The 7014-nt window shown below is 38.7% G+C and overlaps 1 pseudogene; it reads right to left on the bottom strand.

Annotated features, from left to right (window-relative positions):
* Nucleotides 1-1416: 1416 nt before the first annotated feature.
* On the bottom strand, nt 1417-1773 carry LOC112132620 (cyclin-dependent kinase 2-associated protein 1-like; annotated as a pseudogene).
* Between the last annotated feature and the right edge of the window lie 5241 nt (nt 1774-7014).

The following is a 7014-nucleotide window of genomic DNA, read 5'->3' as shown; positions in this document are numbered from 1 at the left end:
GTTTTTTTTTTTTTTTTGGAGACGGAGTCTTGCTCTGTTGCCCAGGCCAGAGTGAAGTGGCATGATGTCGGCTCACTGCAGCCTCCACCTCCCAGATTCAAGCGATTCTCATGCCTCAGCCTCCTGAGTAGCTGGGACCACAGGTGCCCACCACCATGCCTGGCTAATTTTTGTATTTTTGTTAGAGACGGGGTTTCACTGTGTTGGCCAGGCTGATCTCAAACTCCTGACCTCAGGTGATCCACCCACCTCGGCCTCCCAAAGTGCTGGGATTATAGGTGTGAGCCCCTGCACTTGGTCTCCTTTCAGTTTTATCAATTTTTGCTTTACATAGTTTGCAGCTCTGTTGTTTGGTACAAGCACATGTAGGATTGCTATATGTTATTGGTAGATTGACTCTTTTATTACATAGTATCCTTCTCTGGTAATTTTCTTTGTTCTGAAGTCTGCTTTATTAATATTGTTAATATTAAGTCTATGTGATTGATATGACCATTTCTGCTTTCCTTTGATTAATGTTTGCATGGTATATCTTTTTCCATCCTTTTACATTCAACCTGCCTATATCATTACATTTAAAGCAAATTTTTTGCACAGAACATTTAGTTGGATCATGTTTTTAAAACCAATCTACCAATCTCTTTTAGTTAATGAATTTAGACCATTTGCATTTAATGTAATTGTTTATCTGTTAGGGTCTAATTCTTTATTTTTATCTACTTATTGTTAATGAACATAAGCTTTATTACATCAAATAAATACATATAAATATGCAAGTAGTTTTAGTCATTTTGAAATATGTTTTGATGAACTTACAGCAAACATAGAACTAAAATCTACATACAATTTTAGTAAAAAATAGTTAAGTTTAGTTGATTACTCTTTATTCTGTATTTATAACTTGTGCATCTTTAATTTCAAAGCATTGATAGTGATGCAATACTTAAGCAAAAAAGAACTTATAGAGAATGTATACTGTATGGCAAACCAGGGACTGGCTACTAAGTAAAGAGTGCTGTCAGTATTCATCAAAATAAAATTCATAGAGGTGTATTACTTTATGGAATGGAACAAAAAACAATTTAGGTGCATGAATGTATTCAAAAGAGAAGATTAATGTGCAACACTGGTATCTTGGAGGCAAGCAACAGTTTGCTGTAAGACAAAAAACTTTTACCTGCATCTTTTAAATTAATGCTTTAAAAAATCTGAGTAGCTCTAACTACTTAAAATGGAAATCCTAATCAACTGTAAGATCTTTGCTAGTTTGAGAGCCTACTGAACCATGGGAAAGAAACCAGGAAGAAAAACCAAATGATTACCATTTTGAAAACTTGTTTCATCTGGACAGGGGAGATGAACTGTAACTTCCTATCTTGTAAAAAGATGGAATACCTCGCAAAACTATGAAGGTGGTTAGAATCTGGCATTCCATTCTGTTTTAGCCAAGCTCTCCCAAACTAGTCTTTTAGCATGAATGATAACTTGTTTTGGTCTCTTCATTGTGCTCTTGCTTCCTGTATAGGTGGATCTGATAGCTCCCTCAGCTCTTGGATGATAGCCAGCAGTTTAGCACATTTGCTTTGGGGTCACTTAGCTGTTTCCAGTTCCCTGGGTATAGCCTAGGGATGGTGGCCCATAGTCACTCAGCAGCTGGTGGTACTGTGAGAATAATACCACATGGGTAGAAGGTGACATAGAAGGTGACAAGCTCTCAGCTGAGTTGAGGGAGGTGGTAGGCATTTTCAAGTTCAAGTTTAGTTTGTATGACATTCTTTCATCTCCATTCCCAGTAGCAGATTTATATATATATATATACACACACACACACACACACACACACACACACACACACACACACATACACACACAGACTGGTGCTGAAAACTGTGGCTGTCTTCCAGAAGCCCAGAGAATTTTGGGCTTTGGGGTTAGAGGCTAAAAACCCTAGATATGATCAAGAATGATCTGTTCCCTGTTGTGCACACAGCATATCAGGACACTTTGGCTTGTAGCTTCCTAATACACGTTCTTATCCATCTGTCCTCCAGGAAAGATACAATAGGACAGACAGACGCACAGATGTACACACGCACACACATACACTCCAACATATTTGAACAAGGCTAATAGAAAAATGAAATGAATTGAATATAGGAAAGGGTACAAAAATAATTTATTAGAAGGAATGGTGTGGGACAAAGCTAGCATTTATTGATCACCCACTATGTGTCAGATATTCCATTATTTCATTTAATTATTTTCTTTTTTCATGGACAAATAAAAATTGTATATATTTATGGTATAAAACATATTTTGAAGTATGTACATTGTGAAAGGGCTAAGTCAAGCTAATTAACCTACATGTTACCTCATGTACTTATCTTTTATTTGTGGTGAGAACACTTAAAATCTACTCTATTAGCATTTTTCAAGTATACAATACATTGGTCTTAAATTTAGTCACCATGTTGTAAAATAGATCTCAAATCATTTAATTTTTCAAGTTGGTATTATTACTCTCCTTTTACAAATAAGTAAACTGAGGCTCAGGGAGATTAAATAGTTTGTCTAATGTCACATCTAATAACTGGCAGAGCCCAAATTCAAACTTTAATTTGTTGGATTTGAAAATCTTTGGCTTTGCTGTCTGTCTCTCACGGAAGAAGGTGGAGCTTGGGGGAACTGGCATTAGGAGATTAGGTAATAGAGATGGTTGGTTAAGTCCATGAGGTGGCCACAGAGGATGAATGTGGCTGGATTTCACTGTCTTCCTCCACCCCTCTTATTCTCATAGTTGTGCTATACATTGCCTCAGAGTTGTAGCTTTCTTTCCTCCCAGGATGAACTTTAAAAAAAATTTAATTAACAAAAAATACTTTTAATAACCAAATAGTTATAGGGTACCATGTGATATTTTGATCTATGTTTTATACACATTTGAGAAAGATTAATCAAGCTAATTAATATATCTACCTCACCAACTTATAATTTTTTGTTGGGAGATTAATAGTGAAGAGACAATAAAAGAATCGTTAAAAATCTATTCTTTTAGCAATTTTGAAATATATGATACATTATTATTAACTGTGGTCACCTATCATACAGTGCAATAGGTCACTAAAACTTATCCCTCCAGTCTAACTGAAACTTGGTACTTTCTGGTGATTAACATTGTCCCTTTCCTTATCCCTTCTCCTGCCCCAGCCTCTGATAACCACCTTCTACTCTTTGTTTCTATGAGATTGACTTTTTTTGATTTTACATATAAGTGAAATCACAGTATTTTGTCTTTCTATGCCTGGCTCATTTCACTTAACATAAATTCCTCCAGTTCCAGCTATGTTGCTGTGAAGAACAGAAGTTCCTTCTTTTTGAAGGTTGTATAGTATTCCATTGTGTATATATGCCACCATTTCTGTATCCATTCATCCTTTGATGGACACTTAGTTTGAATTCATATCTTGGCTAATGTGAATAATGCTGAAATGAATATGGTAGTGCAGGTATCTCTTAGATACACTAATTTCAAATTTCAATTTCTTTGGAAACAGGATGACTGGATCGTATGGTCATTCTATTTTTAGGTGTTTTTTTGTTGTTGTTTGTTTGTTTTTTGTTTTGTTTTGAGATGGAATTTCACTTTTGTCGCCCAGGTTGGAATGCAATGGTGCGATCCCAGCTCACTGCAATCTCTGCCTCCTGGGTTCAAGAGATTCTCCTGCCTCAGCCTCCTGAGTAGCTGGGATTACAGGTGCCTGACACCATGCCTGGCTGATTTTTGTATTTTTAGTAGAGACTGAGTTTCACCATGTTGGCCAGCCTGGTCTCAAACTCCTGGCCTCAGGTGATCTGCCCGCCTCAGCCTCCCAAAGTGCTGGAATTACAGGCATGAGCCACTGCTCCCAGCCTTATTTTTAGTTTTTTTGAGGCACCTCCACACTATTTTCCAAAATGGCTGTACTAATTTCCATTCCTAACAACAGTATACAAGGGTTTCCTTTTCTTCACATCCTTACCAACCCTTGTAATCATTCAGCTTTTTGATAATAGTCATTTTAACAGATATAAAGCTATATCCCACTGTGGTTTTAATTTGCATCTCCCTGATAATTAGATATGTCTGAACATTTTTTTCATATATCTGTTGGCCACTTGTATCTTTCTTTGAGAATTGTCTGTTCAGATCTTTTGCCCATTTTAAAATCAAGTTATTTGTTTTCTTGCAATTGAGTTTCTTATATATTTTGGATATTAGCCCCTTATCAGATGTATGGTTTGCAAATATTTTCTCCCAGTCCATGGGTTGTCTCTTCACTTAATTGCTGGCTTTGCTCTGCAGAAGCTTTTTAGTTTGGTGCAATCCCATTTGTCTATTTTCACTTTGGTTGCCTGTGCTTTTGGAAGGATAAACTTTTATTTCAAGGGAAAATGCTGGACTCAGTTCTGCTCTCATCTTAGATCTGAAGGGAGTTGGCCAGGTCTCCTCTTCTTTAGGGTACATGACTAAGAGAGATGGGAGGGGGCCCACAGCACAGAGACCTGTTGCCAAGAACATCTCAGGGTGGAGAGACCTTTGGAACATTTTTTTCCACTCTGCATCAGACAGAATAAAATTGATTAGCATTTAATTGGTTTCAGCTGTTCTTAACATGTTGCATAGAAAATGTCAATGTACTTTGCTAAATTCAATATTCCTTATGGTTAACAGATTGAAAACCAAAAACGTCCTTGAAGAAAACACCAGAAATCAGTGCTTTAGATCACACTGAGTTGTTTGCTATTGGTCACCCACTTGGAATGTTCTGGGAATGCTAACTACTTTGGATTGGATATATTCAGAAAAGAAACAAATATTTGTCTGGTAAGACTGTTGGGTAGATAACTGCCTAGGAATCAAGATATCTATGTTGCAGTTCCAGCTTTCCCTGCACAGCCATGTGATTTTGGATAAACCTCTTCACCTCTCTGGATTATATTCAGGTTTCTAATCTAGAAAATGAGGAGATGAGCTCAGTGATCTCCAAAGCTGCTTTCATTTCTTACATGTATAATTGATTTGCATCATTCTGGTGCTTCACTACAATTCTGGAAAAACGATGGTACAATCATCTCTCCTTAAGCAGTGTGCAGAATAGCAACAGCAAATTGTGTCTTGGAACCCAATGAGGAAGAGGTTTCAAAGAAAATACACTGGTTAAGCCTTAAACAATAAGGCATTTTAGTCTCAAAGGCCAGAGGATAAATGAGGGGCTGGGAAAATCTGACTACTTCACTGTGTGTTCTTGGGCAAAGATACTTCAGTCCCTACCCTTCATATCTCTATCTACAAAATGCAAATAAGGACATCTCCTGTTAACGCAAAAAACTGTTAAGAGGTTTGGTCAAAACTAAGTGCAAATCATGGGTGTCAGATACTGACAGCTACAGATGGGCTACAGTTTCAGTAACTGCTCTTTTTCAATCCTACTTCCTGCTCTTGCCTGTATTCTCTTAAATTGTTCATTCTCCAAGTTTTTCTGCCATTATTTCTCCTGCCTTGCTACTTCTCTCTTGCTGAATCATCTTCTTTGTGTCTTTCCTTTACCAAAACTTATGAATGACGAAGGTGGCAGCTAGAACAGTGAAAAGCTCCAGAGAATTTCTGTTCTGTGGCCCAGCTGCTTAGGAGGCCCTGAGAGGAAACCATCTGAAGCCCTGCTTGCTACCCACTTGCCTCTCTGGGGTCCCCAACAGCTGTTGGTCCCTTACTACCAGACCTCAAATTAGCATTCAACGGGCTAATTTGCAGGCCTAACTCCAAGGCTTGGGGAATTCCTGATCCATTTCCAGCAGCCCTGGGAGCTTCCTCAATGATCCCCAGGGCTATGAGGCTGAATGTGGACTTACTTATGCTTGAGCAGAGAGAAACATCAGGCACTTCCATGGAATGCCTTCCTCATCTCCCAAAGCTAAAGACTTTACTGAGCTTCTATGAATGTTAATGTCAAGATAGCTCAGATTGTTGGTCCCATAGCTAGTGCTGCTGAAACCATGGTCACAGGGTTTCATAAACACCACAAGGCCAAAGCTGGCTCAAGGGAATGCTAGAGCCCTGCTATGGATGGTAACATTGAAAGAAGAGCTGTAGGCTTTGACTGCGATGGTTCTCCGGGAGTTAATGCTCTTCCTAGGTGAAGTAGATTTATGTTAGCAATGCAAAAAGTTATGATATTGAAGGCAAGACCACATATTGGAAATTGCAGGCTGTTTGTAAACTTCAGTAGGGGTATAATATCAATATGGAACTCTCTTTCCCAGGGTCAAATTATGCACTGGCAATCTGAAATGAGGGAGAGAGTTCAGTCTTGGTCATTGACTCAGTATCTGGGACTGCCAGCATTACTAGATTGGAGAATAGGTAAACACTGTTCTCTTTTTCTGAAAATGGCATACGTGCACCTAAGAGGGGAGTGAAGGCTTATAGGCAGCTAGGTCTTCCCAGTCCCTTCTAGTGCCTCTTTACCATACTCTGGGTAAGACTTGCCTGCAAATCAGTGATTCTAGAAAGCAACACAGCATTTCTCAAGTTTCCTTCTCAGTAGGTAGTGGGATATTGGATCTCTCTGAATGACCCTAGAGAGCCTATTGAGTGAATCCTCTTGTGCAGCAAAGTCCACAGTGTAACACTGCTGTGTGCTGAATACTCACCTGGAATCTTGTTATCTTGCGATTTTAATTAAAACCTACTGAATCTTTCCCTGGCAACTTGGGAATGTTAGGACAACTAAATTCCTCTTCAAAGACTTAACTTCCTGCCACCTGTGAATAAATCCTACCCGCTTCTTGCAAATTGCATGTTTACCCTATTTGGAAAGGTTTAAGTCTCAGCCAATTAGGTCAGCTTAGATTGTGCTGTCCAACACCAGCCAATAGAGGAAGGACACAGAAACAGGAACTGTATTAGGGTTAAAAACCCCTTCCCTCCTTTGTTCAGTGGGCTCTTGTGATTGTAACAGGTGCAAACAGCACCCT

The sequence above is a fragment of the Pongo abelii genome, chromosome 2, assembly GCF_028885655.2.
Source record: "Pongo abelii isolate AG06213 chromosome 2, NHGRI_mPonAbe1-v2.0_pri, whole genome shotgun sequence".
In the NCBI taxonomy this organism is placed as follows: Eukaryota; Metazoa; Chordata; class Mammalia; order Primates; family Hominidae; genus Pongo; species Pongo abelii.
This window is presented reverse-complemented; position numbering and strand designations above follow the sequence as displayed.